The sequence below is a fragment of the Oryctolagus cuniculus genome, chromosome 11 (assembly GCF_051225735.1).
Source record: "Oryctolagus cuniculus isolate XC-2025 breed Fujian yellow rabbit chromosome 11, ASM5122573v1, whole genome shotgun sequence".
NCBI classification, from domain to species: domain Eukaryota; kingdom Metazoa; phylum Chordata; class Mammalia; order Lagomorpha; family Leporidae; genus Oryctolagus; species Oryctolagus cuniculus.
In genome coordinates this window covers 101,096,130-101,116,997 of record NC_142877.1, presented here as the reverse complement: position 1 = coordinate 101,116,997, position 20,868 = coordinate 101,096,130, and the positions used below count along the sequence as shown (strand labels likewise).

General features: G+C 40.5%; 1 long non-coding RNA gene across 13 annotated transcripts in view; it reads left to right on the top strand.

The window, feature by feature from the left end:
* Positions 1 to 20,868, top strand: part of LOC149123592 (uncharacterized) — a 501,504-nt gene that overhangs the window by 62,341 nt on the left and 418,295 nt on the right. For all 13 annotated transcript variants that reach the window (XR_016216966.1, XR_016216959.1, XR_016216963.1 and 10 more), the window contains exon 2: positions 8,687 to 8,797. This is a non-coding gene — a long non-coding RNA (uncharacterized LOC149123592). The remainder of the gene's footprint in view (positions 1 to 8,686; positions 8,798 to 20,868) is intronic.

Below are 20,868 nucleotides of genomic sequence, written 5' to 3'. Positions count from 1 at the left end.
CCCACCCGTATTTCCAACCCTCCTTCTCCTCCCTCTCCCCTTCCCAGTCACATTCTCCATTAAGATTCATTTTCAATTAACTTTGTGCACAGAAGACCAACTCTATACTAAGTAAAGATTTCAACAATTTGCACACACACTCACACACACACACAAACTGCTTGGGAACTAATTTTACAGTTAATTCTCATAATTCAACTCATTGAGGACAGAGGTCCTGCATGAGGAGTTAATGAACAGTGACTCCTGTTGTTAATTTAACAATTAATACTCTTTTGTATAATGTCAGTGACCACCCGAGGCTCTTGACATGAGATACCTAGGCTATAGAAGCCTGTTGAATCCACAAATTCTGTCCGTATTTAACAAGGCCATAGCAAAGTAGAAGTTCTCTCCTCCTATCAGAGAAAAGTACCTCCTTCTTTGATGACCTCTTTTTTTCCACTGGGATCTCCCTCACAGAGATCCTTCATGTAGAACATTTTTTTGTCACAGTGTCTTGGCTTTCAATGCCTGAAATGCTCTCATGGGCTTTTTGGCCAGACCAGGAAGCCTTAAGGGCTGATTCTGAAGTCAGAATGTTACTTAAAGCGATTGTCATTCTATCTGCTGTGTGGACAGCTTCCCATGTTGAAACATTCTCTCCTTTTTAATTATATCTAGCATATCACCAGATTCTTGATCCTACTTATATGGTCACTAAACACTTAATCCTATCTATATGTTCACTTTAACACTTAAAATGGCATTTTTACCACCCAGCTTACTGGGATTTGGTGTTACACGACAAGTTTTTAAACTGTACCCTTAGAAGTAAGTCTGTAGGAATTTATGCAGAACTATACTGCTTTACATTTTTAAACTTCCTCCTCCCTCTGTTAATCCCACTCTTACTTTTTACTGAGGTCCACCCTCAATTGACTTTATACACATATCATTAACTCTTAATTAAAGAGTTGAAACAAATAGTTTGAAGAAAAAAAAAGAAAAAAAACAACAAAAAAGTGAAACTGATCCTCAACAGTCAAGACAAGGGCAACTAAAGTCATCCCTTGCTGAAGTGTCAATTTCAGTTCTACAGATTTTGTGGGGAGCAACTCGGACTAGACTAAGTTACTGGAATTAAGACTTATTCTATGCATCTGCTCTCCCACAATATGGCGCTGAGAAGGGAGAAACAGCTTCTACACAGCTGCCTCCAGTTCAACCAATAAACTGTAGGACCTGCTCCTGATTGGAGGAGAGCAGCGTACTCGGCGTGTGGGTAGCAGAGTTGGGATTGGTGGAAGAGGACTATAAAGGAGGAGAGAGACAACATGCACCAGGGAACATCTAAGGGGAACATTATCTGAAGGAACACCTGTGCAGCCCCCGAGAGAGCCGGCCGGCGGTGTGCCGCTCCCCCGCGGAAGTGGGGAAAGTGGCCAGAGGGAACCGCCCTTCCACGGAGGTGGAAGGGACGGTAGCCAACCCGGGAAGAACCAGCAGCAAACCCGGGAAGGGCCGAGCAGACAGAAGAACAGCGCAGGGTCCTGTGTCGTTCCTCCACGAAGACGGGGAGCGACATAATGGTGCTGTGACTCGGATAGGAAGCCTAGGCAGGGTTTAGTGTCGTTCCTCCACGAAGAGGGGGAGCGACAGATTTCATTTTAGGTGCTCTATTAGTTCTCACAGATCAGGGAGAACACATGGTATATGTCCCTTTGGGACTGGCTTATTTCAATAAACATAATGCTTTCCAGTTTCATTCATTTTGTTGAAAGTGACCAGATTTCATTTTTTACTGCTGTATAATATTCCATAATGTCTATATCTCATAATTTCTTTATCCAGTCTTTGTTGATGGGCATTTAGGTTGATTCTATGTCTTATCTATTGTGAATTGAGCAGCAATAAATATGGGGGTGCAGGTAACTCTTTTATTTACTGATTTAATTTCTCTTAGATAAATTCCCAGTAGTGGATGGATGGATCATATGGTAGGTCTATCTATATTCAGATTTTTGAGGTATCTCCTTACTATCTTCCATAGTGGCTTTAACAGTTTGCATTTACACCAACAGTGGATTAGGGTACCTTTGTCCCCGCATCCTCACCACCATTTACTGTTTGTTGATTTCTGTATGAAAGCTATTCTAATGGGGGTGAGGTGAAACCTCCTTGTGGTTTTGATTTGCATTTCCCTGATGGCTAGTGATCCTAAACATTTTTTCAGGTGTCTGTGGGTCAATTGGATTTCCTCTTTTGAATAATGTCTGTTTAAGTCTTTTGCCCATCTCTTAGCTGGGTTGTTTGTTTTGTTGTTGTGGAGTTTCTTGATTTCTTATACATTCTGGTTATTAATCCTTTATCAGTTGCTGCGAACTATTTCTGTGAAGTCCACAGTCCTGGGGTAAGCAGGGCGATGGTGTTCTTCCCACAAGAAGCACGGGAGACAAGATTGGTGAATATATCCATCTTTATTCACAGCCACCTATAATTTAAAGGGTAGGCAGAGGGGTGTAACTAATTTATGGCAACACTAACTCTATAGGACAGAATTGACACTGGTGCTAATATGCCTCTCCAGTCAGACTTGAAGCTCACATTGTCATGGTAGTTTTCCAGGTGGGCCTGGGCTACACCTGGAAAGAGTTTACCTGATTGTCAGAAGGCGGGGTGGGGAGAAATATGCTGGGGGTCCCACAACCTGCCAGCAGTCAGGCTAGCTGCCTGGGCTAGGCAAGCAGCCTCATGGGATCGACCACCAGTTGCATAGTTTACAAATAATTTATCCCATTCTGTCAGTTGCTAGGTGTTTCTGTCACTTTGCTAGGTGTTTCTTTTGTAGTACAGAAACTTCTCAATTTGTTTTAATCCCATTTGTTCATTTTGGCTTTGACTGCCTGTGCCTCTGAAGTCTTTTCCAAGAAGTCTTTGCCTATGCCTATATCTTGCAGGATTTCCCCAATGTCTTCTAAAAATTTGATGGTGTCAGTTTGTAGATTTAGATCTTTAATCCATTTTGAGTGGATTTTTATGTAAGGTGTAAGGTAGGGGTCTTGCTTCATACTCCTACATGTGGAAATCCAGTTTCACAGTACCATTTGTTAAAGAGATTGACCTTGCTTCAGGAATTGGTTTTAGCTCCTTGTTAAATTATAAGCTTGTTGTAGATGCTTGGATTGGTTTCTGGCATTTCTATTCTGTTCCATTGGTCTCTCCATCTGTTTTTGTACTAGTACCAGGCTGTTTTATTATAACTACCTTGTAGCAAGTCTTGAAATCTGGTATTGTGGTATCTCTGTGTGTGTTTTTGTTGTATAAGATTGCTTTAGCTGTTCGGAGCCTCCTGTATATCCATGTAAATTTCACCATAATTGTTTCTATACCTGAGAAAAATGTCCTTGGTATTTTGATTGGTATCACATTGAATCTGTAAATTTCTTTCAGAAGAATGGACATTTTGATGATATTGATCTTTCCAATCCATCAATATGAAAGACTTTTCCATTTTTTTGTATCTTCTATTTCTTTCTTTGATGTTTTATAATTCTCATCGTAGAGATGCTTGACTTCCTTGGTTAAATTTATTCCAATGTATTTGATTTTTTTTTTGTAGCTATTGTGAATGGAACTGATCTTAGAAGTTCAATATCAGTCTTGGAATTTTCTGTGTATACAAAAGCTGTTGATTTTTGTGTATTGATTTTATATCCTGCTAGTTTACCAAACTCTTCTATGAGATCCAATACTCTGTTGGTGGAGTCTTTTTGATTCCCTATTTATAGACTCATGTAAGCTGCTAGTAAGGATAGTTTGACTTCCTCCTTCCCAATTTGTATCCCTTTGATTTCTTTTTCTTGCCTAGTGGCTCTGGCCAAAACTTCAAGGACTATATTGAATAGCAGTGGTGAGAATGTACAACCTTGTCTGTTATCAGATCTCACTCAGTAGGAATGATTCCAGGTTTTCCCCATTCAATAGGATGCTGGCCATGGGTTTGTCATAAATTACCTTGATTGTGTTGATGAATGTTCCTTCTATACCCAATTTGCTTAGAGTTTTCATCATGAAAGGGTGTTATATTTTATCAAATGCTTTTTTGCATCTATTGAGATAATCATGATTTTTGTTCTTTGATTTGTTGATGTGATGTATCACATTGATTGATTTGTGAATGTTGAACCATCCCTACATACTAGGGATAAATACCATTTGGTTTGGGTGGGTGATCTTTCTTATGTATTGTTGGATTTTATTGCCTATAATTTTGTTGAGGCTTTTTGTGTCTATGTTTATCAGGGTAATTGGCCTGTAATTCTCTTTCTCTGTTGCATCTTTTTCAGGTTTAGGATTTAAGGTGACGTTGGCTTCATAAAAATAATTAGGGAGGATTCCCTCCTTTTCAATTGTTTTGAATAACTTGAGAACAATTTGAGTTAGTTCTTTAAATGTCTGGTAGAATTCAGCAGTGAAGCTATCTGGTCCTGGGGTTTTCTTTGTTGGGAGGGTCTTCATTACTGATTCAATTTCCTTTTTTTTTTTTAATGGGCCTGTTTTGGCTTTCTGTCTTCATGGCTCCATTTAGGCAGGTTTTATGTGTCCAGGAATCTATCCATTTCTTCTAGGTTTCCCAGTTTGTAGGCATGTAGTTCTTTGTAATTGTTCCTGATGATTCTTTTTATTTCTGTTGTATCTCTTGTTACATTTCCTTTTTTGCCTCTGATTTTATTGACTTGGGTCTTCTCTCTCCTTTTTTTGGTTAGTTTGGGCCCATCGTGTGTGACTTTTGCTTATTTTTCAGAAAACCAGCTCGGCCGGCGCCGCAGCTCACTAGGCTAATCCTCCGCCTTGCAGCGCTGGCACACCGGGTTCTAGTCCCGGTCAGAGCACCGGATTCTGTCCCGGTTGCCCCTCTTCCAGGCTAGCTCTCTGCTGTGGCCAGGGAGTACAGTGGAGGATGGCCCAAGTCCTTGGGCCCTACACCCCATGGGAGACCAGGATAAGTACCTGGCTCCTGCCATCGGATCAGCGTGGTGTGCTGGCTGCAGCACGCTGGCTGCGGCGGCCATTGGAGGGTGAACCAATGGCAAAGGAAGACCTTTGTCTCTGTCTCTCTCTCTCACTGTCCACTCTGCCTGTCAAAAAAAAAAAAAAAAAAAAAAAAAAGAAAACCAGCTCTTCATTTTGCTAATCTGTTGGTTTTTTTTTTTTTTTTGGTTTTGATTTTGTTGATTTCTTTTCTAATTTTTTAAATTATTTCTTTTTTCCTACTAGTCTTAGGTTTGGTTTGCTGTTGTTTTTCTAGATACTTGAGATGCATTGATGATTCATTTATTTGGGGCCTTTCCAATTTTTTGATGTATGCATCTATTGCTATAAACTTTCCTCTTAACACTACTTTTGCTGTATCCCATAAGTTTTGATATGTTGTATTTTCATCTACATTTGTTTCCAGAAATTTTTTGATTTGTCTTTTGATTTCTTCTATGACCCACTGTTTATTCAGGAATGTGTTGTTCAGTCTGCATGTGTTTGCATACATTCTAGAAATTCCTTAGTGGCTGATTTCCAGCTTTATTCCATTGTAGTCTAAGAAGAAGCATGGTATGATTTTGATTTTTTTTGAATTTGCTGAGACTCGCTTTATGGCCTAATATGTGGACAATCCTAGAGAAAGTTCCATGCATTGGTGAGAAAAATGTGTATTCTGCAACTGTAGGATGAATTATGTGGATATCTGTTAGGGTCATTGGTCTATAGTGCCAATTAACTCTGCTGTTTCCAGGCTGATTTTCTCTGAGTGATCTGTCCATTACTGAACATGTGGTACTGAAGTCCCACATTACTATTTTATTGGAGTGTATGTCTCCCTTTAGACCCATCAACATTTCTTTTAAATAACCAGATGCCCTGTAATCAAGGGCATACATGTTTATAATACTTACATCTTTTATTTTAAATATTTATTTAGTTATTTGAAAAGTTACACAAAGAGAAAAGGAGAGGCAGAGACAGAGAGAGCAGTCTTCTATCCAGTGGTTCACTCCCCAGTTGGTCACAACAGCTGGAGCTACACAGATCAGAAGCCAGGAGCCAGGAGCTTCTTCTGGGTCTCTCACATGGGTGCAGGCCCAAGGACCTGGGCCATCCTCTACTGCTCTCCCAGGCCATAGCAGAGAGCTGGATCAGAAGTGGAGCAGCCAGGACTCAAACTGGTACCCATATGGGATATTGGGACTGAATGCCGCGCCTTTACCTGCTACACTACAGCACCGGCCCCAATAATATTCCTTGTTGAATTGATCTCTTAGTCATTACATAGTACCCTTCTTTGTCTCTTTTAACAATTTTTTTGTTAAAATCTATTTTGCCTGATATTACAATGGCTATACCAGCTCTTTTGTTTTTTGTTTATATTGGCATGGAATATCTTTTTCTATCCTATTACTTTCAGTCTGCCTACATATTTGTTGGTAAGATGTATTTCTTATATGCAGCAAATAGATGGGTTTTGTTTTTTAATTCATTCAGCCAGTCTGTGTCTTTTAACCAGAGAGTTCAGGCCATTTTCCTTCAAGGTGACTACTGATAAATAATGACTTTGCCCTGCCATTTCCCCAAAACTATTCCTAATTTTTTACTTTGAATCTCCTTTGAACTTTTACTGGGAGATTTCTTCCTTTACCCTCTTTTGTAGTGATGACCATATTTCTGTGTTTCTGTGTGCAGCACAAACTTCAGCATATTTTGTAGGGCTGGACAGGTGATGACAAATTCAATTTCTGTTTGTTATGGAAGGCCTTTATTTCACATTCATTCATAAATGAGAATTTTACAGGGTATATTCTGGGCTCACAGTTTTTTTTTCTCTTATGTCTCACCATTTCTTAGCCTGTAGGGTTTCAATGAGACTGCTCTGAGTCTTACTGGAGAGCCTCTGAAAGTAGTCTGGTGTTTCTCTTGTGCATATTTTAGAATATTTTCTTTATATTTTACTGTGCTGAGTTTTATTACAATGTCTCATGGTGAATAGCTTTTCTGGTCATTGCTTTTGGGAGTTTATGTGCTTCCTATACTTGGATGTCCCTTTCTTTCTCCAAATTAGGGAAGTTTTCTGTTATTATTCCACTAAAAAGCTAAGCTGTTCTAATCCTTTCTCTCTTTCCATGCCTTCAGGAACTCCTAGAGTATGTATGTTGGGTCATTTTATAGTATCCTGTAGATTCCCAACTATGTTTTTTGGTTTTCTAATTTCCTTTTCTTGTTTTTGGTTTGACTGTATAATTTCCTGTGCTTTGTCTTCTAAGTAGGATATTCTTCCTTCTGCTTCACTGATTCTGTTAAGGCTTTACACTGCATTTTTTATTTGTTCTATTGAATTCTTCACTTCATTTTGATTTCTCTTTAAGATCTCAATTTCATGGGAGAAATTTTCTTTCATGTCATTGTATGGACTTAACTAATTCATGCATATGGTTCTGATTACTTCTGTAAAACCTTAAGATCAATTTTTTTAAAATTCCATTTCTTGTATTTCTTCCATCTTACCATCTTCACAATCTATTATTGAAATGTTGTGTTCTTTTTGATGTGTCATGTTGTCTTCCTTATTCTTGTTTCTTCAATTGGTGCATTTGTTATTTGGCATTTGTGGTTTCTTCATTTCTGTCACTGTGACAGCTTTTATCTTTGTACTATGCTTCTGTATATAAGTGAATATCTGCTTTCAGTGAATATCTAGAGACGTCTGATTGGTGTGGCCAGAGAGTTGTGTTCAGTTCTCTAGGGTGAAGGGCATGTCTAAAGTGACATATCCAGGGGACAGTGCTGTGGTGCAGCAGGTTAACACCCTGGCCTGAAGCGCCGGCATCTCATAGGCGTTGGTTCAAGACCCGGCTGCTCCACTTCTGATCCAGCTCTCTGCTATGGCCTGGGAAAGCAGTAGAGGATGGCCCAGGTCCTTGGGCCCCTGCACCTGCATCAGAGACCTGGAGGAGGCTCTTGGCTTCTGGCTTCAGATTGGTACAGCTCTGGTGGTTGCAACCAATTGAGGAGTGAACCATCGGATGGAAGTCGTCTCATTCTCTCTCTCTGCCTCTCCTCTCTCTGTGTAACTCTGACTTTCAAATAAATAAATAAATAAAAATAAATCTTTTAAAGAAAAGGTGACACATTCAGGTTTGGCGAGGTAAATCTCTCTCTCTCCCTTTTTATCAGAAGGGAGGTTTATTCTGCTCAGCTTAGCTCCTCTCCTCAAAGGTGACCAGTTCCCGAGTGGTAGCCCCTGTGGGTATAATATTTGGCTTCTCTACCCCAAGGACCACACAAAGGATCTGTGCATTCCTCAGTGTATGCTCAGATTCCCCAGTAATGTCCCTCACCAGGTAACCAGGACGTCCTGAGCATGTGGACTCTCCCACAGTGACTGCCTAAAGTCCCATCCACACCTTGAATCCTCCCACACAATCTCAGTTTTTTTCACAGTCCTGACACACAAGCCTCTCACGGTCATGAGCACCCAGCCCCTTGTTAGTTCTCCCCACCAGAATATGGAGTCTGCGCTTGGGTGCTTGCTAGGCATGGACACGAACTGGCGCAGCTGTTACATAAGTCCAAAATGATGCCTGCTCTATTGTCACCTTGTAAGGTGACTGGGGAGAGAGAAATGTATCCATCCTGTTTTTTTTCTCCTGTTTGACAGGTACACTATCCCCCATGGGGCTTCAAGCTGGGTTCCCCCGTCTCTTCCTGCAGCTTTTTCACCAGTGGCTTGGGCTGCTGCAGTCTGTTCTCACCTCACTTCCCAATGCTGGTGAGTAGGCTCTCAGCTGCTGAGATCCTGAGTTGTGGATATCCATGCCCTTTATGTAGATCCAGAGTGTCCCTCTAATTTGCATATAATTTCCTCTGCCGTTTTCTTGCTAACTCTTCCTTGAGACTGCACTCTTCTTTCTACTTTTTAAAAACTATCTTTTGCTAGAATAAAGTAATAAGCTCCCTCCCTACTCTGCCATTTTGGAAGCTCTCTTGGAAAACTGTTGAGTGTTGCTTACCCATCACCTCCTGTGTGCCTGATTGCTTTCTGTGCAAGCCAGGGTTTTGTCATGATTTCATCTAGCATTGGTAGTTTGCTCTTTTTAGTCTCTATGGAATCCATCTGTATCTGTCTCTTGACACCTCTCATTCCTAGCTGGCATTACAATGATTGATGTACATGTCTCATTTCTGTTACTCCACGGTGGCAAAGGGCCATGTATGATCCATCCTTCTATTCCACACTATGCTTACGTGGTGCTGGGTGCATAGTAGGAGCTCAATACATTTTGAAAAGTGATTAAAGTGGATTCCAAATTCAGCAAATATCATTCCCCTTATTTTACTAGCTCCATTTCAGCATTTTTTTGCTGTTGCCCACTATTCATGTGGGTGGTATGAGCTGAAATTGCTGAAGAGGGATGTAATTTCCCTTGTTAACATAATTACTACCATATATTATCACAGCACTAAAGTCATAACATTTTCATTTTCAGTGGCCTATACATATCACCAAAATTATCTCTCGAAGAAATTCATCATGTTTTCAGTCTCAGAGTGAAATGCTGCCAAGTTTGGCAAATATATGCTCAGTCCCCCCTTGAGTGACACACATATGAGTAAATGAGGATATTTCACCTCTTATTTAAAAAAAGCAAGGCTCTTATTTGCGTCCAGATAATTTATTATCTACTTGGATTCCCATTTCAGGGCACAAGTGGGTAGTGAGTATGCTTTCTCTGTGGGTCTTTCACAGTTTGGAAAAATAATGTATGAGGAATTGAAGAAGCTAGAAAGATGCGGGGAGGGGATATTTCAATCCTGCTTGATATGAGGGCAGCAGACTATTCTTGGGCAGCCCAGTGGCCTTGTCAGCTGAACTCAGGGTATACAAGGGAAGGATTTCAACTTTGGGTGTGTGAACAGCCTCCAGTAGTCATAAGAACAGTTTGATACATGTTTGTTTGCTTCTTATTTTCAAGAAAGAAATTCACCTAGAACTCCTGTTCAGCTTAGGACTTAAAAGGGACTTTATCAAGTCTAAGATCATGTCAGTCCTTGTCATATTCTTGGGGTGTATGGAAGGGAGACATCTGTTCTACATGTCATGGGACACAGGCACAGCATTTGAGGACTGCCACAGCCTAACAAACTGAATACAGCTCCAGTGGCAGCCTTATGAGGATTGAACGTGGAAAAAAGAATTAAAAAGTTAATCAGGGCTTCCCATCAGGGAATCTCAGCTGTGCTAAGGCAGCCACTGTGAGCAGATTCAAACTTGAGTCCAAAGACACAAGTGTGCTTAGGATTTTAAAGATAAGCCAAGAAATGATGCCATAAACAGGGAGAATCTAAAGTAAAAGGTCCTAAAAAACATATTTGAAGCTTGGAACCATATCACTTGGGTGCCAGAACCTTCAACTTCTTTCTCACTCAGAAATAGCCACTTCCTAGCTGCATCATCACCAAGCAATCTTTGGCCTTGGCCCTTTGTTTGCCACTAGGGGAGTTTAAAAAATAGATGTCCAGGAGCTGGCATTGTGGGTACCAGTTCATGTCCTGGCTGCTCCTTCTGATCCAACTCCCTGATAATAGCCTGAGAAAACCTGCAGAAGATGGCCAAAGTGTTTGGTCCCCTGCCAGACATGTGAGAGACTCAGATGAAGCTCCTGGCTCCTAATTTTTGCCTGGCCCAACCCTGGCCATTTTTGTGGCCATTGAAGGAATAAAGCAGAGGATGTAAAATCTGTCTCTGTCTTTCCTTCTCTCTCTGTAACTCTTTCAAAATAAATAAATAAATCTTTAAAACATAAATGTCTGGACTCTACTCTTACATCTACATGTATATAAATGTAATAATAAGTATTACATATATACATGTATGCTCATACACACATATGTATATATAAAATATAAATACACAGATGAATGCATTTATCCTTGGGTGATTTGAGTGCACAATCAGGGAGAACCACTAACTGGCTGTCAGTGATAGGAAAGAAGTAGACCTTTGAGCGACCCCTAGAGGCCAACAGAAAGATTACCATAACAGAAGCTACTCATGGCAAGGAGAATATAGTTGATAGCTACTGTTCATGGAATACTCTGTGTCAAAAACTTTCTTCACTAACTTACCTGATCCCCATATGACTCTATGAAGTAGAGTTTATTAACTCTATTTTAGATAAGAGGACACTAAGGACCAAGGTCCCATGGTTGAATTAGACAAAGGATGCAGGTTAGGATGGGGCTGTTGTTTCTTAAATCAGCCTAATAGGGATATTGTAATAATTTCAACCTGAGTTATAACACATTTTAGTACTGAATTTGAGAATTTGTGCTTTGGAGTTGGACTTAAATCAATTCAAGTTTTGGCTCTACAATTTAAAGTTAGGTGATTGGGAGTGGCAAGATGGCAGAACAGGAAGGGAGCACACTGATAGTCCGGGAAGAGACAGTTTAATAAAAGAGGAGATACTGCATGTTCAAGGAAGAGTAGGGGAAGAAACAGCAGAGGAAACTCTTCTGCTGGAACTAGTGATTCACGGTGGACCTGCGTGGAGAGTGTGGGAGCCCACGGTTCGGGACACCAGCAAGAGAATCAACACACCAGCACTGGAACACGAGGTGAGCCGAACCTCAATAGCCCAAGACACCAGCGGGCAAGTGAAAAGAGGAGACTAGAGGGAACGAGGCTTGAAACCCCGTGGGGAAAAGTTCACCAGGCTAACTAGAAGAGAGAGGAGAAAAAAAAAGTGACTGATATGGATACGAGTTTCTCTGTATCCGCTCACCTCTCAAAGGCGAGCAAGACAAAGAGCAGGCGCCATTTTGGACATACGTCATAAGCAGGGCGACCTCCGGTCTGCACCGGCTCTCAGCCTAGCAGAAAAACCTGACTGGGGTGGCGGGGGGTGAAGTAACAAGAGATTAGGACCTAGTGAATGTGTGGTGCTACTGAACTGAGACTGTGAAAAAAGAGACGGTGGGGGAGAGAACTCACGGAATTCACGTGAGTACTCTCCAGAGACGCTACAATTCGGTAACCTTGGCAACCCAGTGGAGGACTGCAGGAGATTTTGAGCCCACACTGAGGGCAGGACAGATTCCCTGTGTGGTCCTTGGGAAAGAGCTTCCGATCTCTGGCTCCTGTGGGTATATCATTCGCCTGCTAAATACCTCCAATTCCCTCAGCTGTGTGGAATTACTTCCCTTTTGAATCAAAAAAAGAAAGAGATTTACCACACCTAACTGGGAGTGTCACCTTTGGCACACCCTTAACCCTGAGGAACCAAACAGAGCTCTCAGGCCACACCCATCTCAAGCCTCTAAGGCACCATCAAAAGCAGACAGTCCACTTAATACAGTCATAGTATAACAAGAAAAACAGCACAGTGAGGGAAGAAGAATCCAAAGACTATCTCCACAATGCCAAGCAACAAACACAGAAACCGAGGAAACAAGAACAAGGAAGACATTATGATGCCCCCAAATGAACAAGACACCCCAAGCCAAGATTATGAAGATGATGAGATGGAAGAAATGCAAGATACAGATTTCAAAAAATTTATGATAAGAATAAGTAGAAGTTTTCAAAAACAAATGCTTGAGATACGGAATTCCTTACTGGACAGGATAGAAAATCTCCTTCGAGAAAATGAAATCTTAAGGAGGAATCAAAATGAAATGCAGAAACTAGTACAACAGGAAAGTGTGATAGTGAAGAGAAATCAAAATGAAATGAAGAACTCAATAGATCAAATGACAAACACATTAGAGAGCCTTAAAAACAGAGTCAGTGAAACAGAAGAGAGAATATCGGACTTAGAAGACAGAGCACAGGAAAACATACAGTCAAACCAAAGAAAAGAAGAGGAAATTAGAAATCTAAAAAATATTGTTGGGAATCTACAGGATACTATTAAAAAAACCAACATTCGGGTTCTAGGAGTTCCTGAAGGCATGGAGAGAGAGAAAGGATTAGAAGGCCTTTTTAGTGAGATACTTGCAGAGAACTTCCTGGGTTTGGAGAAGGACAGAGAAATCCTAGTATAGGAAGCTCTTAGAACCCCTAGTAAACATGACCAAAAGAGATCCTCACCACAACACATTGTAATCAAACTCACCACAGTGAAACATAAAGAAAAGATTCTAAAATGTGCAAGAGAGAAACTTCAGATTACTCTCAGAGGATCTCTAATTAGACACAGCAGACTTCTCATCAGAAACCCTACAGGCTAGGCAGGAATGGCGAGGCATAGCCAAAGTACTAAGAGAAAAACTGCCAGCCCAGAATATTATATCCTGCAAAGAAGGACATACTACAGGGCAGTTGTAATCAAAACAGCATGGTACTGGTACAGAAACAGATGGATAGACCAATGGAACAGAATAGAAACACCAGAAGTCAATCCAAACATCTACAGCCAACTTATATTTGATCAAGGATCCAAAACCAATCCCTGTAGTAAGGACAGTCTATTCAATAAATGGTGCTGGGAAAATTGGATTTCCACATGCAGAACCATGAAGCAAGACCCTTATCTTTCACTTACACAAAATTCACTCAACATGGATTAAAGACTTAAATCTATGACCTGACACCATCAAAATACTAGAGAGCATTGGAGAAACCCTGCAAGATATAGGTACTGGCAAAGACTTCTTGGAACAGACCCCAGAAGCACAGGCAGTCAAAGCCAAAATTAACATTTGGGATTGCAACTTGAGAAGATTCTGTACTGCAAAAGAAACAGTCAGGAGAGTGAAGAGGCAACCGACAGAATGGGAAAAAATATTTGCAAACTATGCAACAGATAAAGGGTTGATAACCAGAAACTACAAAGATATCAAGAAACTCCACAACATCAAAACAAACAACCCACTTGTGAATAGTGATTCCTGTTATATATAAGAATGGGAATAAGAGAGGGAGGAGATGTACAATTTGGGACATGCTCAACTGGACTTGCCCCAAATGGTGGAGTTAGAAACGTGCCAGTGGATTCCAATTCAATCCCATGAAGGTGGCATGTACCAATGCCATCTCACTAGTCCAAGTGATCAATTTCAGTTCACAGTTGATCACACTGATAGGTCTAAGAGTCAAAGGAATCACACAAACAAGACTAGTGTCTGCTAATACTGATAGAATAAAAAAGGGAGAGAATGATCCAACATGGGAAGCAGGATACACAGCAGACTCATAGCGCCCATGAGAGTATTTTAGGCATGGAAAGCCAAGACACTCTGGCAAAAAGCAAACAAACAAACAAACAAACAAACACACACCTAAATGAAAGACCTCTGCAAGTAAGAGCCCAGTGGAAAGAATGGGGCCATCAAAGAAGGAGGTACCTTTCTCTGCAGGGAGGAGAGAACTTCAACTTTGACTATGACGCTGTCGGAATAAGATCAAAGTCAGCGAACTCAAAAGGCTTCCATAGCCTTGGCAACTCATGACTAGAGCCTAGGGAGATTACTGACGCCATAAACAAGAGTGTCAAACTGTTAAGTCAACAACAGGAGTCACTGTGTACTTACTTCTCATGTGGGATCTGTTCTTAATGTGTTGTCCAATGTGAAGTAATGTTATAACTAGTACTGAAACAGTATTTTACACTTTGTGTTTCTGTGTGGGTGCAAACTGATGAAATCTTTACTTAATATGTACTGAATCGATCTTCTGTATATAAAGGTAATTGAAAATGAATCTTGATGTGAATGGAATGGGAGAGGGAGTGGGAGATGGGAGGGGTGCGAGTGGGAGAGAAATTATTAGGATGAAAAGCCATTGTAATCCATAAACTGTACTTTGGAAATTTAAATTTACTAACTAAAAAAAAAAAGGAAAAAAATAAAGTTAGGTGATTGGGCCAAGTTACTTACTTTTTGATCAGGAATATTTTGTTTGCTTGTATGTTTTACTTTTATAATAAGAATAGAATAGTTATGAGGCTTAGATAAGATAATTCTTCTAAACTGCTAGGACATTGGCTAGTCCAAACTAAATACCAATGAGAGTCTTGTATGAACTTTATGTGCCAGTCTCAGTAGGTTAGGATATGTGAAAAATGAGGAATGTTGCCAAGAAAATGAATCAATGATGTTCCCAAGTGTTTCTTTTCCCCACTTCTTCAATTTTAAAGCTTCTCCCTCCTTTGCTCTTCCTTTCTTTCTGTCTAGTATACGTTGCCAGTTATGATTTAATGGTTGGGTCCAATCTCAGGTGATAATGGCTTAAGAAGGTACCCATCCCAGGAGTATTTGACCTTTGCTAAGAGATTCAATTAACCTTCAAGATCTGAAAGAATTAATCTGTAATGGTATAATTTGAGGCTCTGTGAGGGGTAATGGTGAAATAGCATTGAGTGGAGGCTGTTGCTTTTGTCACTTAAGATGGATTGCTGCCTTGCCTGCTCAAAGAACTGTCACCACATGGTCATCTGTTTGACAGAGATCACCTCAAGTCTAAGCCTCCAAAGTCTTGTGTTTGGCCATGGAACCCACTAAATTCGTAAAAACTTTTTTTTGAATGGAATTTAAAGAACACTTCTTATTGTTATTTTGATGTTGCTTCATTCTAGGTATTCATGAATCCTTAATAAAGTTTATTGTAAGATTTTGAAATCTGAGAAATATTATTAAAATAACTGATTGCATTTTATACCCTCAATAATTTTAATATTTTTACTCTTAAAATTATTTTTTTATTCATGAAATATATATTGAGTGTCCCTGTGTCAGTTGCTGAGGGAAACCATTTAGACTGAAGACATTCTTTTCAGAATCTTTGGGATGGTTTCCTTAAAGTTTACCTATCTCTCCTTCAAGCAACACTTGGCCAAACAAATGCCTTGTCCTTTGGGTCTAGCTGTTTGAGAACCTCTATTCTTTAGCTGTTCTTTCCTACTTGTAAGTGTTCTTTGGGTAGGTGTTTAAATTCTATGTATTAAAAAATGTGATCAATTAAAAAATGAAATAATCCAGTACTTCTCAGTTATCAGCCATTTCTGATGGAAATTTAACCAAATGAATTATGAACTACTCATCTTCCTTGTATTTCCTAGGATCTAGTCTTATGACTCTTGATGAACTTGAAGGTATGATGTTAGTATAAATTTGTCATTAGCTACTTATTTGGTTTTCAGGAGAGATTGTGTATAGAATATTCCCACCAACTGTATTACTGTCTGTTGAAGCCAGTGCTATATTTAGAGTAAAGGGAATGAATGTTAGACATATAATTTTCCGTGATACTAGACCAGGGAACAGTAATTTTGCATTTCTGACTCTTTTCACCTGTGGAGTTGTCACTTTGGGGATGTATTTATTTTGTCTTATTTTTTCAACTTTGCATCTTGGACAATTTTGAAGTTTTAGGAGGCAGTGACTCTACTGAGCTTTAAAATATGAAAAGGGAGAAGAAATGATTTATGATGGACCGGGCTCTGTAGCATAGTAGATAAAGCAGCTTCCTTTGTTACCAGCCTCCTATATGACTGCTGGTTGTGGTCCTAGCTGCTCCATTTCTGATCCAACTCCCTTCTAATGTGCCTGAGAAAGCAGTGGAAGATGGCCCAACTGCGTGGGCCCCTGCACCCAAATGGGAGACCTGGAAGAAGCTCCTGGCTCCTGGCTTCAAATTGGCCCACTGTTGTTGTAGCCATTTGGGAATGAACCAGCATATGGAAGATCTCCCTCTTCCTCTCTCTCTCTTTCTCTGTAACTCTGCTTTTTCAAATAAATAAATAAATCTCGAAAAAGAGAATGATTTATGATGAAAGATAACAGAATGAGAATAGTGGCGTCCAAGTAGGAGAGGGAAAGAGTCAGGCAGAGGAGAGGAGAACATGGGGAAAAGTGCGAAGGATGAAAATAGATTTCAGTTCTGGGGTCTGGCTGTTCCTTGTATAAAACTCTGTATGACTTTTCTTTATCAATAGTGTTCATCAACATTTATTCATGGTAGTTATGCTTAAGTGGCTCTGCCTACAAACTCCAGAGAAACCCATCATGTGGGAGATGGCTTGGTAGGGAAAAATGTACAAAGGGGCAGCCTCTCTCACCTGTTTACCTAATTCTTTCTTTGGCCCAATTTGTGAAGTTACTTAGGAGGGTCAGCCTTTTGTGTTTAGTATTAGTAGATGGAATGTGAGATGCATAGACTTTAAAGCTGTCCAGATCCAGGTTTGAGTCCAAACTCTGCCACTCCCTAGCTGTGCAGGCTATCTTGAGTAACTTCACCTTTTTTATGCTTCAGTTCATAATCTTTAAAGTGAAGACAATAACAATATATATCTTTTTTTTTGACAGGCGTAATTAGACAGTGAGAGAGAGAGAGACAGAGAGAGAGAGAGACAGAGAGAAAGGTCTTCCTTCTGTTGGTTCACCCCCCAAATGGCTGCTACGGCCGGCGTGATACGCCGATCTGAAGCCAGGAGCCAGAAGCTTCCTCCTGGTCTCCCATGTGGGTGCAGGGCCCAAACACCTGGGCCATCCTCTACTGCCTTCCCTGGCCACAGCAGAGAGCTGGACTGGAAGAGCAGCAACCGGGACAGAATCCGGCACTCCAACTGGGACTAGAACCCAGGGTACTGGCGCCACAGGCGGAGGATTAGCCAAGTGAGCCACAGCACCGGCCAGCAATATATATCTTGTAGGACTGTTGGTGAGGATTAACATTTCCTAAATAAAATACTTTTAAAAAAAGATTTATTTATTTATTTATTTATTTGAAAGAGTTACAGAGAGAGGGAGAAACAGGAAGAGGGAGAGCTACTTCCAATGGCCCACAATGGCCACAATGGCTAGATCTGGGCCAATCTGAAGTCAGGAGCTAGGAGCTTCTCCCAGGTCTTCCATGTGAGTACAGGGACCCAGTACCTGGGCCATCTTCCAATGCTTTCCCAGGTACATTAATGGGGAGCTGCATCAGAACTGGAGTAACTGGGACTTGAACAGGTGCCCGTATGGGATGCTGGCACTACAGCTGTTGGCTTAACCCTCTATACCGTATTGCTGGCCCCTATAAAATACTTTCATGTTTGTTAATTTTATATTTCAACATGAATGGATCACAAAGTACTCACATATGTGGTTAAACATTATTTCTGGGTTTGTTGTGAAACTATTTCTGGATTAGATTAGAATTTGAATCAGTTGATGGAGTGAAAAAGATGGTCCTCTCCAGTGTGAATGAACATCATTGAATCTCTTGAGGACCTCAATAGAACAAAACACATTGAAGGAAAGGAGAACTCATGCATTTTCTGACTGACTGCTAAAACTCAGTCATTGATCTTTTCCTGTCCCTATTCTGACACTTAGACCATTGGTTCTCTTGGTTCTCAGAAATTCATGCTTGAACTAAACAGTTGGCCTCCTTAGGTCTCAGCTAGTAGATGGAAGATTGAAGGGCTTTTCAGCCTCCATAGTTACGCAAATCAATTCCTTATAATAACACACACACACACACCTCACACACACATATTTTGTTGGTTTGGTTTCTCTCAAGAATTCTGATGTATACACTTGAAAATCTATGTAAATGACAAATGGTCAGTAATGAGTAGCCATCTTTCAGATGATAGACACACAGAATAGAAGCAAAGGTTACTTAATTGTCCCTGATCTGACTTTAAGTATGGGTGTATATACATTGGCAAAATTTAAGGCTACCTACTTTTACATACCCTTGTATAGGCGTATTTTTTTAAAAGATTTATTTATTTATTTTGAAAGTCAGAGTTAGGGAGAGAAAGAGAGAGAGAGATTTTCTATCTGTTGATTCACTCTCCAGATTGTTGCAATGGCCAGCACTGGGCCAGATTGAAGCCAGAACCAGGAACTTCCTCTGGTCTCCCTTGTGGGTGGCAGGGTCATCATCTGCTGCTTTTACCAGGCCATTAGAAGGGAGCTGGATTAGAAGTGGAGCAGCTGGGATACAAACTAGTGCTCATATGGGATGTTGGCATCTCACGTGGTGGCTTTATCCTTTATGCCACAATGCTGGCCCTGTATATGTGTATTTTGAGGGTAAATTTAATTTGACAAGATTTATTAAATGCCTGCATTGTTCTAAGCACAGTGCATATTGAGATGGTTTTTCAAGTTTGTACATTCTAACAGACGTAAATAAGTAAAGAGATCTGCTTATAATTAACTGACCAATCCCCATCAACCAACCAACCAACCAAGATAATAAGTATAAAAAATGACAGTATGGGGAAAAAAGGCTAGTAGATTTTAAAGACAGAAGTTATCAACTTTGTCCATGGATTAGAGATGGATGAAGAGTAAACTTTTACTAGTACTGAAGTGGGACGGGTTATTTATCCAGAGATGACAGCTTCAGTAAAGACTTGGAGTAGTGACATGACATAATTTACTGGGGGTGTTGCTGTTTTGCTTATTAATAATTTCAGAATATTAGCCTGTGGGTTCTTGCCTCATATTCAGAGAAGAATTCTGAATACTGGCATAAATGAATGAGGCAGCATGATGAGTATTAAGCTTTTAATTTAGTGAGAGAAATGTATAGGAAAGTGAGGGCCCTGTCAAGGAAAAAAGGGAAATCTGGATTCATACCGAGTACCAGGAGCCAGCCACATGGAGGACCATGCAGGCCAGAAAGCATGGGGCGGGTAGCCCAAAGGCCACATGCCCTGAAGGCGTAGGGCAGTTAGGGCAGCAAGGGAACACAATGGCAAAAGAGGCAAAAGGGCAAATAAAAGAGCCGGGCCCACTGTGTCTGCAAGTGGCCTTTAATCCACTTCCAAAGGGGAGTGGTAAACTACCCTGATTGGCCAGTGGGCACACACATGTGGTCAGGTAGGGGCATGAGGTCACACAGGGGTGTGGTGAAGGCGTGGTCTTCCAGCTCACAAACTTGATCAATTTTATGCTTTATGCCTGCCTACAACAGGGGGAGTAGTTATCAGACCAGTGTGGTCGAATTTCTGGGCATTTGGGAAGGCAGAGTGGATAGTAGTATTACTGAGACAAATTGGAGCCAGTGTATGAAGGGAAACAAAATGGATTGCAAAGGTAAATGAATGCAAAGTTGGAAAATATTCCTGAAAAGATAAATTTGCTAGACAGAGTTAAACGAAGATTTACTAGTGTTGAAGCTCATGACAATAGCTCTTCTTCCTCTTGGCAAAGGACAGAAGAAGAAGTCTAGCCTGAGAAGGTATATATGAGGGTACTTGAAAAAGTTTGTGGGAATGTGGGCCTTTATCCTAGTGGTTAAGATATTAGTGAAGAGACCTGCATCCCATATTAGAGTGTCAGGATTTGGTAAATAGCTCTGGCTCCTGACTCCAGTTTATTCCTAATGCAGAACATGAGAGGCTGTGATGATAGCTCAGATAATTTGGTTTCTGCCATCAATGTTTAAGTTTCCAGTTCCTGACTTCAGCCCTTGCTATTGTGGGCATTTTAGGAGTAAATCAGTAGATAGAAGTCCTCTCTCTCCTCCCTCTCTCTTTCTCTGTCTCTCTCTCAGCTTTATAAATCAATCAATAAACAAACTTCCATGAAACATGTATTAAACGATAAATTTTATTCTGGTTGAAAAAATTTGAAATCCATGAACATGAGGGTTCTTCAAAAAGTTCATGGCAAATGCATATTATAAAAAATTATTTGTGGATTTCAAAATTTTTTGCATAAAAATAAATTTATAGTTTTCAATTTTTCCACATATATACAACATAAGAATTCTCTTCTGACCATGAGGCTGGGTAACACAATGGTTTTGGAGGCAGGTTTGTGAAGGATGTAAATCTGTAATGCAAGGGCTCCACAGCTTCCCTGAAACACTTCAGGCAGGTTTAACTGTGCCTG